Source organism: Schistocerca americana, chromosome 2 (assembly GCF_021461395.2).
Source record: "Schistocerca americana isolate TAMUIC-IGC-003095 chromosome 2, iqSchAmer2.1, whole genome shotgun sequence".
Lineage (NCBI taxonomy): Eukaryota > Metazoa > Arthropoda > Insecta > Orthoptera > Acrididae > Schistocerca > Schistocerca americana.
The window spans coordinates 748,047,274-748,062,012 of NC_060120.1; positions in this window are offsets into that span (position 1 = coordinate 748,047,274).

The following is a 14,739-nucleotide window of genomic DNA, read 5'->3' on the forward strand; positions in this document are numbered from 1 at the left end:
AACCACTGTTCCTCATGGTTTCGCGTAGTGAAGACAGTCAGTCCTTCGTAATGGCAAATCTGTTTCTTATTCAGAAAGGTGTTGATGCAATTGCCGGCCCTGTGAAATCCTGCTCTTGTTTACTGAATGGAACTTTGTGCTGGGGACTACTTCCGATTCTCAAGCACAGCAGCTGCTTACCACTTCACATCTCCATGACTATCCTGTTCATTCAAGTCCATAGAACTCTGAATTCTTCTTGTGGTGTTATTTACACTAGGCTGTTCAACAGTCTGACTGAGGCCAAAATCCAAACATACCTCTCTGATCAGAGTGTCATTGCCATCCATGAGACAAAGAAAAATGTAGATTCCTCCTTACTGCCCACACACACTCCTTTTCTCACATTTGATAGAGGGGTGCTACCGTCCGAGATCAAAGCAGGCTATGAAGTTATCACAGTATGACTGTACATTCCAACTGTGATGTGCTGCTACCAGTGTCATCATTTCAACCACACTTGAATGTCTTGTCAACACACAGCCAAATGTGTACCTGTGGTAGGGATGTGCACAAGGGTGACTGTTTGCCTCCTTCTCCACACTGTATCAAGTTCAATGTCAACCATGCTACCACATCTCAAGATTGCCCACGTATCTCAATGAGTGAGTTGTCCAGGAGATGTGGGTAAAAGAAAAAGTTCCTTACCCAGTCACTCACAAGTTATTGGCTAGTCCCAAGCCCTGCGTTATATCGTCTGGCACTTACAGTACTGTTCTTGCTACATCTCGCTCCGTGAAGGACATGGCCATGCAGGCATGTGACCTCAAATTTAGTTCTGAGGTTGTGAAATCACTCAGTGTCAAGGTAGCATCACTATCCTCTTGTCCAGCTGTGCAACAAGCCATCAAACTCTTGCCTCAAGGGGTGAAGTCACCAGCTACACAACCGGCAGGCCGGAAAGAACAGAAGGAATACTCCCATGAAGACTTCCTATGTCCTTCCAGCCAACAAACACCTGGGTCGTCTTCTGCTAACTGAAAAGTCTTGAAGAAGTCCATCAATGGCAAACGGTCTTCTCCTTTGCCAACTTGAGGATCCTCTTTGATGGTGGCACCACATGATACCTTCGCTCGGTCAGCCTCTGTGTCGGTAATGCACACCACCAACCATTTTTCTGCATTGGACTCTGCAGAACAATAGCACAAGAAAGCAGATGCTTCTGTGGACCTCATGAAGCAGGATCCTCCTGCCTCTGTGCTCTGTAGCAGCGAATCTTCACGGGCTGGCACTTGGCAGCTGTTGAGGTGACACTCCTTCATTTTTTCCTCATCATGACCCATCCAGTGGAATGTTTGGAGGCTTTGCTCCAACAAAGAGGATTTATGGCTGCTTTTAGAATTGCAGCATCCCCTTGTACTCTGCCTTCAGGAAACAAAATTGCATCCTCATGACTGCTCTGAGCTTTCGCATTTCTTCCCAGTCTGTTTTGACCTTCCCCTGAGGTCAGCATTCCATCTCATGGAGGAATCATGCTGCTCATACGGGATGATGTAGATAGTCAACCCATCTCCCTGACTACCCATCTTCAAGCTGTTGCAGTTCACCTTTTCCTTCCTCACCTGACGTTTTCCCTTTGTACTATTTATATCCCTCTGTCATTCGATGTCAGCAGGGCAGATCTCCTCCAGCTTATTGGGCAGCTACCTCACCCATTTCTGCTGCTCAGTGACTTTAATGTACACCATCCCCTTTGGGTTTCTCCAGCACCTGTCAGAGAGGTGCCCTCTTGGCTGACCTTCTTGACCAACTTAATGTCTTCTGCCTTAACACGGGAGCTCCTACAGTCCTTTCTGACTCCTTGCATACCTATTCCCATTTGGACCTGTCCTTCTACACTGCCCAGGCTGCCCATCATCTTGAGTGGTCCATTGTATCTGACACTTCCTCAAGTAACCATTTCCCATGTGCTATCCATTTTCTAATTCCTACCCCACCTGAGTTAACACCCAAATGGCAGCTTACTAAGGGCAAGTGGTGGCTTTACTACTCCCTAGCAACCTTCGACAAACGTGATTTTCCCAGTTGTAATACAAGGTGGACTATCTTACAAACATTATCCTTACCACTGCCGAACTTGCCAATTCTCCACATTTCCTCTTTACCACACCATGTCCCAGTCTCTTGGCGGACTGAGACATGCTGCAAAGCAATATGTGCATGGAGATGTGCTCTCCACAATGGCAAACTGAATTCATTATAAACAGATGTGTGCACAGTGATGTTGCATTATTCAGGATAGCAAGAAAGCTAGCTGGATTTCATTCACCAGTTCTTCTAACAGTTCTGCTCCCTACTCTGTTGTGTAGGCCAACCTCCAATGGCTCTCTAGGACCATGATCTACTCCCTCATTTCCAGCCTGACAGTATCAGATGATGTCATTGTGGACCCTAATGCTATCTCCAACACCTTGGGCCACCATTTTGTAGCAATTTTGAGCTCTTCTCATTATCCCCCTGCCCTTCTCCATCAGAAACAAGGGGAGGAGGCTCAGGTGATATCCTTATCTTCTCAGAATCATGAGTGCTGCAGAGCCACCTAGGGAGCTAGATCATGCTATCACTTCATCCTGATCCTCTGCCCCAGGGCCAGATGCTGTTCACATTCAGATGTTGCAGCAGCTCTCTCTTGCGGGCAAGAACATTCTGCTTAATACATACAACCACATCTGGGCAGAGGGTACATTTCCCAGAGGCTTGCATGAAGTCACTGTGATGCCCATACTTAAACCCAGTAAGTACAAACACTTTCCTTCTCTCTCACCAGCTGTGTTTGCAAGATGATGGAACATATGATTCACACCCAGTTAGCAGATGGCTCAAGTCTCACAATTTACTAACCACTGCAAAGTGTGGATTTTGAGCACGCCATTCTGCTGTTGACCAAGTCATCACTTTGTCCACCCATGTCATGAATGGTTTTCTGTGGAAATACCAGACTGTGACCATGTTTTTTGATTTGGAGAAAGTCTACGACACCTCCTGGAGGACTGGTATCCTTCGTACTCTCTACACATGGGGCTTATGTGGCCACCTGCCCCATTTCCTTATGAAATTTTTAACAGACCAAGTTTTCAAGATCTGTGTGGGCTCTGCCTTGTCAGACATCTTCATACATACATAGATACATTAATCCTTGTTCCATAGATCATGAATACAACATTTCATGATGATGTGGAATGTGTCACTTTAATGTAAGTTTTCTTTACACAAAATAATTTATTTATTTTTATTTTTATTTTCATTTTTTTAATTTTTTATTTTATTTTATTTATTTATTTATTTATTTATTTTTTTTACAGTTACTACTTCATATCTAAGAACCCATCTATTGAGTAGAAGGAGTTGTCATTCAAGAATTCTTTTAATAGGTTTTTGTGGCAGCATAATTCACCCCTTCCTGTGCCAAAGTGAGATTTAATCCAGAATAGTGATGATCATACTTCCTTCTAGCATTGTAGCTATGCACTTCACTGTTACTTATGAATTGGGATGGGTTATTAATGACAAATTGCACAAGCGAATATATGTATTGCGAAGGTTCTGTGAATATCTCAAGTTGCTTAAATAAGTGTCTGCAAGGTGATCTTGGGTGGGCTCATCCAGGAAAACTGTGTGCCTCAGGGTTACATCCTCTTCGTCATCCTCTTTGCTATTGCCATTAACCCTATAATGGCCTGTCTCCTACCGGGCATCTCCGACTTCCTTTTTGTTGATGATTTTGCCATTTATTGCAGTTCTCCACAGACTTGTCTCATTGAATGGCATGTTCAGCAATGTCTCGATTGTCTTTACTCATGGAGCATCGACAATGGCTTCCATTTCTTCCCTGACAAAACCATTTGTATGAATTTATGGCAATGCAGTTGGTTTCTCCCACCATGTTTACATCTTGGGGCTCTTGCTCTTCCATTCATTGAAACTACAAAATTTCTGTGGCTCATGCTACATAGGAAAGTCTCTTGTTCCTTCCATATGTTTTACCTGGCAGCCCACTGTACGAGGCCCCTCAATGTCCTACATGCCTTCAATGATCCTTCCTGGGGTGCAGATCGAACCACCCTCCTCCATTTGTACCAGTCCCTAGTCCATTCTTAACTAGATTATGGGCGCCTTGTTTATGCAGCTGCACATCTATCCCTCTTATGTCATCTCAATACTATCCACCAGCGTGGCCTCCACTTGGCCACTGGCGCCTTTTACACTAGCCCGGTTGAGAGTCTGTATGCAGAAGCTGCTGAGCTACCGCTGTCTTACAGCTGTGACTTTCTCCTCAGCAGGTATGCCTGCCATCTGTCTGCCGTGCGTGGCCACACACCCTATGCCTTCTTATTTGATGACACCTTTGATCGTCGGTATGGGGTGCATGCCTCTTCTCTGTAACCTTCTGGAGTTTGCTTTTGGTTCTCGCAGCTTAACTTCTCACTCTCTGCAACTTTCATGGTGGGTGTGAACACTTCAGCAGCTTGGCTTCATGTGGTGGCCTGTGTTCACTTTGACCTTCATTCACTTTCTAAGCACGCTACTCCAACCTTGCTTTATCGCCTACAGTTTCATGACCTTCGCATGGAACTTCGCAATAGTACCTTTGTGTAAGCTACTCCAGCCTTACTCTATTTCTTCTCAAGGAACTTTTCAATAGTACCTTTGTGTACTCTGGTGGCTCTCAGACTGACCATGGTGTCAGGTGTGCCTTCATCATTGGCACCAATGTTTTTTGGTATTCGCTTCCAGATCACTGCTCAGTATTTACAACAGAGCTCTTCACTCTGTATCAGGCCACACAGTACATCGTGTGGCACAGGTTTTTCAACAGCATCATCTCTCTGACTCTCTCAGGGCCCTTCAAAGCCTCTGTATGCTCCACACCATCCATCCCTTAGTGCAAGGGTCCAAGAAAGCTATCATTTGCTCACTCTTGATGGAGCCAATGTGCTGTTTATGTGAGTTCCTGCTCATGTCGATCTGACAGGAAAAAGGCTGCTGATACTCCTACCAAAGCTGCAGTCCTCATACCTCAGCCCACTAGTTCTTATATTCCCTCCAATGATCTCTGTGTTGCCATCTGTCAGGGGGTGGTGTCTCTTTGGCATTGCCACTGGTCCTCCCTTCATGGAAATAAGCTCCAAGTTATTAAGCCTCTCCCATCAGCTTGTACGACCTCCTATCATCTCTCCCGGTATGAGGAGGTCATTTTAACTAGGTTGCATATTGGGCAATGCTTTTTAGCCATCACATTTGTTAAGTGGCGCTCCCCCACCACATTGTATGCATTGCACCCAAGTTTTAAACGTCCACCATTTCCTGACAGAATGCCCATTTTTTAACCACTTATGTTCCCGCTTGGGTTTTCTGTCTGAGTTATCAGCCATTTTAGAAAACAAAGAGTGGGTTGTCCACTGCATTTTACTTTTTATCCATCATAGCAATATGGTGAAGTCCATTTAAATTTTAGTTCTGGACTTTCATTTCTTTCTGGTGTATTTTATAGACCTTTCTCCATGTCCCTGGTTTAGCTGTCTTCTCTTACATCAATTGGGATTGATGTGTAGTCATTTTTTAACTCGTCTCTGCCTTTGTGTTCTATAGTTTTGACATGGGCATGTATGACTCTAGTTGTTTTTGCGCCCTAAAAACAAAATGAACAAACAGAATGACTTAACCATCCATTCAGTTTACATTCAACCAACACATCCAAAAATGGCAACTTGCCTGTCATTTATACTTCTACAGTAAATTTTATGGCAGTATGTATGGAGTTCAAGTGATCCAAAAACTGATGCATTGCACTCATTCCATGAGGCCAGATTAAAAATGTATCTTACACATACCTATAAAAACAGACTGGCCAGAGAGGAGCAGAACATAAAGCTTGTTCTTCAAAATCTTCCAAAAAGAAGGTAGCAATGTCTGATGATAATGGAGAGCCCATAGGCCTTACCATCAGTCATTTCATAACATTTCCAACAGTACAGAAAGCAAGTGGTTGTCAAGATGTGTTGAAAAAGTTAGATAATGCAAGGTGGAAAATGGGCAGTTAGAAGTTCCAATGTGTCTACTATCAATACTTTTCTAGATAAAGACACCATGTCTAGGTTCACCATAATGCTGCTAAGAACTAACAGTACCCTTTAATTATCTCAACAAAAGCTCCACAGTTCCAGATGTGATGGCTGCAGTTGATGACTTTAGGTGCCCAGAACTTTGTCTGATGTTTTATCAATTTTTATTTGGGAGACACTATGGTATTAATGATTAGGCTGAGTGGAATGCCCTCTTTTTGTAGTTTTGTCAAACCACATGTCTAAGTGGTCTGGCAGTATGAGATATGAGGCCCTTAACAACCTTATCAGGAAGCTAGAGTTTTTCTAAAAGCTGTCCTATTTACCTGCTGCTTGTGGACATTGGGTCCCCCTTGAGTAAGTGATATGTGCTATCAGAAACTCTGACTTTTTTATGGTGCGTGCAGAATTAAGGACCACAGACACAATCAAAGACCTTGCCTCTCTGCAAAGCTGATGTTGAACTTTGTTTGCTTAGCCTTAGCCATAGCACAGCCTGCTGCTCATCTTACCTCATCTTCTGCAGCTTGTTAGAGGTGCCTAACAGACTGTTGCACTCCATTGATATGTCCATGATGTGGCAGTTGCTGCAGCACTGACCCAAAATTTAAACATTTACTCAGGGCCAAAATAGTTTCAGCATTCAAACATTGATCATAGAGATTGATAAGAATGTTCTAAGCCCCTGCTTTTGCAGGCACTCCATGTCTTCTGGTGAGGCATTCAAACTTGTTTATTTACCTCATGGTCACTTTGCTTAGGCTGGTGTGCTACTGAGCAGTGGCTGTTGTAACTGCCCAGTTCCAATGAAATGCAGACAAGTCTGTCAACAGAAAGAGATGACAGTTAAATAAACTACGTGAATTAATGTCAAGATTGTAGACCTACCTGGTGTTTTGAGTCCTCTCTATTACAGTGGCATGGCTTGTCCTTCTTAGAATCCTGTCTGTGAAACCAAATGAATATGATGTTTCATCTCTGCTACTTGTGTTCTTATCCTGCAGCACTGCAGGAAAGCTAATGTGCTGAGGAGCTGTAAACATTTCATGCACAGTTATTCCAGTTGGTGAACATGGTACATTATATTCTCCCCAAAGAATAATCTGATATGACACAAAAGTTTTTTGTGTTGGCATTCTTCTACAAAATCTTCTTGTGTTTGAACTGCATCATATCAGAGTTAAGATTTGAGCTTCCAAAGATTAACACTGTTTTCTTAGTCAGGAGATGACTGTCTGCTGGGAGTAAGGTCTGCTTTCTGCATAGTGGAATTCGAGCTTGTAACTGGTTAGGTGACATCACCTAGAATTCCAACTTCTATTGGCAGTGACTTCAATTGAAGGGTGGGATTTGCTTGTGAAATTCAGGAAAATGGTAATGTGGTAGAATCCCAAGCAACATCGTCCAACTGATGACTAGCTGGAATGCCACTGTAAAGGAAGCAGATTTTTCTCCCAGCTGACTGTCATCTCCTGACAAAGAAGTTGTTATTAATCTTCAAAAGCTTGAGCTTTAACTTTCATCTGACACTGCATGCTCAGTCAAACCTTTTTAGGCACAGTGCAAGTATTCAGGACAAGAAGGAAGCCATTGTTGCAGTACAATCTTTGACTCAGCGTCACATGGGGCAGCATCCAGCGTTGGATATGGCCACAGCAGCTACAGGTCACATCACAACAGTGACCGTGTGCCCCCCTCACCTTGCCTGTGCTGCATGATCCAGCACGAGTGTGCTGCATACCCTAAGCATTGGGCTGTTTGTGATAATTGTTGAAAGAAAGGCCACATTGCGTCAGTATGTAACTCCTCTTCAAACTTGGTGGACACAGCAGTACCAATGGACATAAACTGTATCTCAGACAGTCTCCCTGAACAAATTGTTGGGCTCCCCTCCTCTCACATGGGTTCCACGGAAGTTGGTTAGCTACAATAAACAGCAGATTCCAGTCTTAGGTCAGTTCTCCACTCCTGTCTCTTACAAATCTATTGTTCACCCTCTGACCTTCCTTGTTAGGAATCATCTCCATGCTGCAGACTTGTTTGGGTTAAATGTGTTTTTAACACTTTCAGTTTCTCCTTTGTTGATGAGGTAAATTTAGTGTCAGATGAAGTTCTGTATCAACAGCTGGAGTCCCCCTGCTCTGAGTTTTCTTCTCTATTTTCCCCTGGGCTTGGTTGTGCTTAAGGGTTTCAGGCACTCATTACCATGAAAGAGTCCCCCCAATCCCACTTGTTTCAGGTATGGCAGGTGCCCGTCACATTGCCCAACTCTGTCGAGGATGAATTACACCATTTGGCATTGATTGATGTAATTTGACCTGTTTCTTCCAGTGAATGGGCTACACCACTGGTCATTGTTAAGAAACCAGTCGGTAAGCTTTGCCTCTGCAGCAACTTCAGTATCGTGATTGATGCATAGTCCGTGATAGATACATACCCTTTGCCCCATCCTGATAAGTTGCTCAAAAAATTATCAGATGGCCACTACTTTCCCAAGATTGATTTGTTGGAAGTGTACCTCCTTCTCCCCTTGCATGATGCCACCAATCACCTTCTCACTGCCAATACACCTTTTGGCCTGTACCAATCTCAATGCTTGCCTCTTGTCATCGCTAGCATGCCCAGAATTTTTCAGAACAACTGACAGCCTCTGTGACTGGCTGCATAAGTTACCTTGATGATATCACTGTTTCAGGCTCTTCCACTGAAGACCACCTTAGCAGTCTCCGATCATTGTTTTCTGTTTTGTAGTCTGTGGATCTCAAGTCCAATCTTGCCAAATCTCAGATTTTTCAGCCATCAATTGAGAGCGTAAGTTTCGAGGTTTTTCACACACCCCTTAACTTCATCTTGGGGTGGTGTTGGCACACAAATAAGCAGACAGGTCTGAATTACAGATTGCTTATGCTTCTAAGACATCAGCAGCAGTATTCTCAGATTGAAGGAGGCTTTAGTGACTGTGTTCACACTCAAGAAATTCACATCTTCTTGTACAGTTCAAAGTTCCACTTAATCACACATCACAATCCATTGGTTGCTCTTTTTAACTCTTCAGCTTCTATGCTGGACAAGGCAGCACATTGTTTGCAATGATGAGATCACCTCCTCTCCGATTGTCATTATAAGATCTATTACCAGCCAACAGCACAACATCAAGACCAGTGCCTTATCTCACCTTCCCATTGGGCCAGACGTGGTGTTCGACCAGGATGAGTTGCTTTTTTTTTATTTAGAAAATGAGAACCAGAACACAGTCGATGGTTTTCTCATCACTAGTACCACGATAGCATCACACATTGCTGCAGATCCTGTACTTAGTCAGGTCCTCTCTTTTGTGTGGCACGGTTGGCCAGAAAAACACAAGGGGCCCCAAAGCTTTGGCCCACTGGCATGTGTATTAGCCAGGCATAGACAGGGACATCACATGGCTTATTACTGCTTGCACTCCCCGTGTTCAGCAACAGGTGGACCTGCAGGCATCTTTTTCCACCTGGACGATGCTACAGTGCCTGTAAGAGCATCTAAATCTCAATTTTGCTTGGGCCTTCCTAAATCCGTATTGGCTCATTGTAGTGGACGCCTATTCCAAGTTTACGTACATGGTTTGCTGTCTGTGGCGGCGACTCTTTTGGCCCTGTCTGAGATTTTTGCAATTGAGGGTCTTCCACATAACACGGTTACCGATAACAGCCCCCAGTTTGTTTCTCAAGAATTTGCATCTTTTTGTCAGGCTAGTGGTGTTTGTCATCTTACAGCTCCCCCATTTCAACCTCAATCCAATAGTGAGGCCGAATGCATGGTTTGGACATTTAAAACTCAGATGCAGAAGTATGTATTTGGCAGGTCCCCTGAAGCTGCTTTAGACCTTTTATTGAATTTTTACTGTTTCACTCTGGTGGGGGACAAGAGCCTGGCTGCGCTGCTACGTGGACACCAACAATATACCCTCCTTCCCCTGCTGCATCCGATGTCACATTTGTCGGCATAGCTGGCTTTGAGATGATTCCGGCCAGGTACGCCTGTCTGGTCTTGTGGTTTTGATCGCCAGCTGAACTGGGTTCCAACCATCATCAAGCATCATTGGGAGCAGTGCCTGTGTATTGTCTGCACTCCTGTCTGGAGACATCCCGTCACTTTGACCAGCTCCAGCCACGTACAGTGGGGTCTGTTTCGGAGGGTCCATCACCTCCCCTACCCCTGCCACTGCCAATGCATGTTCCTGTGTCATAGATGGTTCAGTTCACATTGCAACAGGAGTCACTGCCTGGTAGATCACTGTCTGGATTTCCTGACTCTGCCCCCACTCCTCGACTGCCATCGCCAGTGCAACCCTTGCTGCATCTGATGCTGCAGCCACTGCCACCTCTGTCGCTGGGTCCTGTGTGGCTGTCATCTATGATGCCCCTATTACTGCCCCCAGCACTGACTGCTGACCTCAACGGGGTGTTACTATCCCTGGTCCTTCCCTATGGCCTCTCACGAGAGGGAAGACAACATGCCAACCTGCCCGTCATCAGTTCCGCTCCTACTTGCCGGTGCCTGCCCACCACATGCTGCAGCAGCCACCATCATCAGGCAATGAAACTGCTGTGAGGAACATCATTGGTGCTTACCATAACTCATAATCTCAGTGCCTTGTGAGGTTAGTGCTTTTTTTTTCATGGTAACATTGCTTTTTCGGTAGCAGTGTTTTTCAGTTCCAGTGCATTTTTTCAGTACCATGCAATTTCTCTCTACCATGTATTTTTTTGTGCCAAGTATTTTTATGTATTTATGTCATTTTCCCATCCCCATAGATGAGAAGAGTGATGTATCTTCACTCAAGATGTGCATGATTTCGGAGATTGGGCATTCATACAGCTCAGAGGCCCACTTATAGAGGCCACCTGGGTTGGCCTCCAGGCATACTCTGGTATGTTGCGAAGGAAACAATGTTATTTAAGTGATCACCACCAAGTGCTAGGCCTATTCTGCAACCTGCATTACTGCTGTCCAGTCAATGTGTGCAGTGCTATGCACAACCTGTATTGTATCTTGCCTAATGCTCTACAAAGTGCTGTGTTCCATAAATTGTGTTTCTTCTTGCTTTAACAATTTTGGCATGATCTTCCAGTCTGGTTGTGAATGAACATAGAAGTGGCACAAGTAAATAAAGAAATAAGGAAACTTTGTAAATACTTTAAAATTTCTCTTTTGTAGACATAACTGACTATGGTAAAAGCTTTCATAAGACTCATGGCCTCCATCTAAATAAACTTCGAAACAAATATCAGACTAATGAAATCATAAAACTTGCTGATGAGTTAGACTTACCACAAACTGGCAGATTAGAGTCAGTACCACTTAGTTTTATGGAAAATGAGCTCCCAACTACCAGCAAACCCACCGTTTGTGAATGCCCAGACCTTGCGGGCCGAGAAGATTCCTTTGGAACAGGGTGGATGACTGTATCCGACTCAGAGACATCATCAGCCACAGATAATACCCGAAACCTGTTCGTCAAATGAACCGGGGAGGCCCTATGATCGGCCCCTTGGTAAGTTTTTCGCGGCATGCCAGACTTTGAAATGATCTCCCATTCGACCACGGGTGAGGGGTCAACCTCAATGCAGGCAGTGCCCGGGGTGGCCACAGCAGTGGACCGTTTGGAGGACACGTGGGATGTGCTCGACGTCCCTCGCATCCGATCCCCCACAGTGACGCCACTTGGCAGCAGCCTCAAGCTGTGTGATGGAAGCCAAAGCCGGCTGGAGCTGTGAGTGAAGGGTCACCAACTCAGCTCACATCTGTACACAACAATCACAGTTCCTATACATTACTGCAGTCACTCCTGTTTGAAGCTCGTAAAGATATGCAACAAACGAATGGTGTACTCACCTTATTAGCAGCAGGAAATTGAAGTGCTCTCTCACTGATGGTCTAACTGACACTGAGCTGTTCATGTGTAAATGCTGTTAGTGTCACCGAAGGTAGTGTATAGTCCCTAGCAAATAAGACAGGAACTGAAATTGAGGGCAGCAAAGCAAAAGCTGAAGTGCTAAACTCCATTTTCAAATGTTCCTTTACAAAGGTAAACCAAGGAGAATTGCCCCAATTTACTCCTTGTACCACTGAAAGGATGAGTGAAATAAGTATTAGTGTCAGTGATGTTGAGAAACAGATGAAATTGTTAAAAACTGAACAAAGCTCCAGGGCCCAATAGAATCCATGTCCAATTCTTATACTGAATTTATGGCTGAGTCAGCCCATCTTCTAACTTTAATCTATTATAGATCCCTCGAAGAAAACACAATGCCCAGTTCTTGGAAAAAGGCACAGGTCACACTCTTCTGAGCTCAAACATACATCTATCCTTGACATCAATTTGTTGTAGAATCTTAGAACATATTCTGAGCTTAAATATACTGAGTTATCTTGAACAGAATTACCTCCTCAATGCCAATCAGCATGGATTTCAGAAACATCGATCACATGAAACCCAACTCATACTTTTCTCACATCACATACCGAAAACTTCAGATCAAGGTAAGCAGGTAGATGCAGTGTTTATTGATTTCTGAATAGCATTTGACTCATTACCACACCTATGCTTATTGTCAAAAGTATGATCATGTGGGGCATCAAGTGACATTTGTGACTCGACTGACGACTTTTTGTTAGGGAGGACACAGTATTTTATCTTGGGTGGAGAGTAATTGTCAGCTGTATGAAGTATGTTGGGACCAGTGCTGATCATGTTGTTCATTAATGGCCATGAAGACAATATTAATAGTGCTTTTCACAAAATGAAAAAAAAATGTAGTGTCCTTTGACTATAATATCAATAAGTAACTCTTGGAATTGACCAACTCATACAAATACCTTGGTGTAACACTTTGCAGGAATATGAAATGGAATGATCACAAGGGTTCAATCATGGATAAAGCAGGTGGTAGATTTTGGTTTATTGATAGAATTCTGGGAAAATGCAATTAGTTTACAAAGGAGGTTGCTTACAAATCACCCATGTGACCAGTTCTAGAATACTGCTGAAGTGTGTGGGACCTATACAAAATAGAACTTGCACGGAATGTTTAATGTATACAGAGAAGGGCAGCATGAATTGTCATGGGTTTGTTTTAATCCATGGGAGAGTGTCACAGAGATACTGAAGGAACTGAAATGGAAGACTCTCGAAGACAGACATTAACTATGGATCATGAGGATAAGATTAGAATAATTACTGCATGCACAGAGGCATTCAAACAATCATTCTTCCTGCTCTCCACTTGTGAATGGAACAGGAAGAAACCCTAATAACTGGTACAATGGGACATTCCCTCTGCCATGCATCTCACGGTGATTTGCAGAGTTTGGATGTAGTAGTTGTAGGAAGCATTCTCAGCACATAACAGGATTTACTCAGTTTTTTACTCATCCACCTACACGCCTTGAAATTTTGTGGATGGAGCTTGCACAATAGAATGATTACCAAACTTCACTTTTATGCTTCTTTTAGCTTTACTTATAATTTTACTTAAAAACATTCATACTGTTTTTTCCCTTATCTATGACCAAAATGTTATCCCTAAACCATTTATTGCCTCAGAGATATAATGCTGTAGGTCACCAGTACTTTCTATTGTCTATCAGAGAGATAAGGTTTGATCCATTTGAAGGACAGTCCCCTGACCCCATAACAATCTAAGCAAGACCGTACTAAGCAGTAAGTCATGGCTAATTAGATCTAAGGCTTTGGTTTAATCTAAGAGTATCCAACAGTTTACTTCATTCCTATCCAAGCCATTTAGGACCATTTTCATGAATCAAACGACTGCTGTTTCTGGTTGATCTGTTCTTCCTACGTTTATGTAGGGAAGCAATGCCTAACCAATAATCCTTCTTGATTTTTTATTACTGTAAAAACATGCTGTATTACAGCTTACACTACTCTGGTACCATGTCCCTTTTTTGTTTGGGAACTTATACTCCCTGATGACATACCCATTCCACTGAGTTGTTTTCAATTACAAGGTCAAGGACCATGTCATTACCACGTAAGGAGTGGCAGGCACTCCAGAGATTGCCCACTAATGGCAGTCATGCGTCAGTAGTTATTCACTCCATTGGTTTGCAGCACACTTTGAGCTTAAGGATTTTGTGATGGAGAATACACATTCCACACAATCTGATGATTAAGCCAAGATCCTAATTCTCTGTGACAAATGACTTTCAACTGACACACCTATCTATGTGCGGTAGATTCCAGGACTAATTGGCACGATCCGTTACAGCCATGTGGATAAGATGACTGTCATCTCGACTGCTAGTGATATGAGGCCATTGGGATCCAGCACGGCATTCCGTATTACCCTCCTGAATTACACTACTGGCCATTAAAATTGCTACAGCAAGAAGAAATGCAGGTGATAAATGGGTATTCATTGGACAAATGTATTATACTAGAACTGACGTGATAACACTTTCACGCAATTTGGGTGCATAGATCCTGAGAAATCAGTACCCAGAACAATCATAACGGCCTTGATATGCCTGGGCATTGAGTTAAACAGAGTTTGGATGGCATGTACAGGTACAGCTACCCATGCAGCTTCAACGCGATGCCACTGTAGTGACTGGCGTATTGTGACAAGCCAGT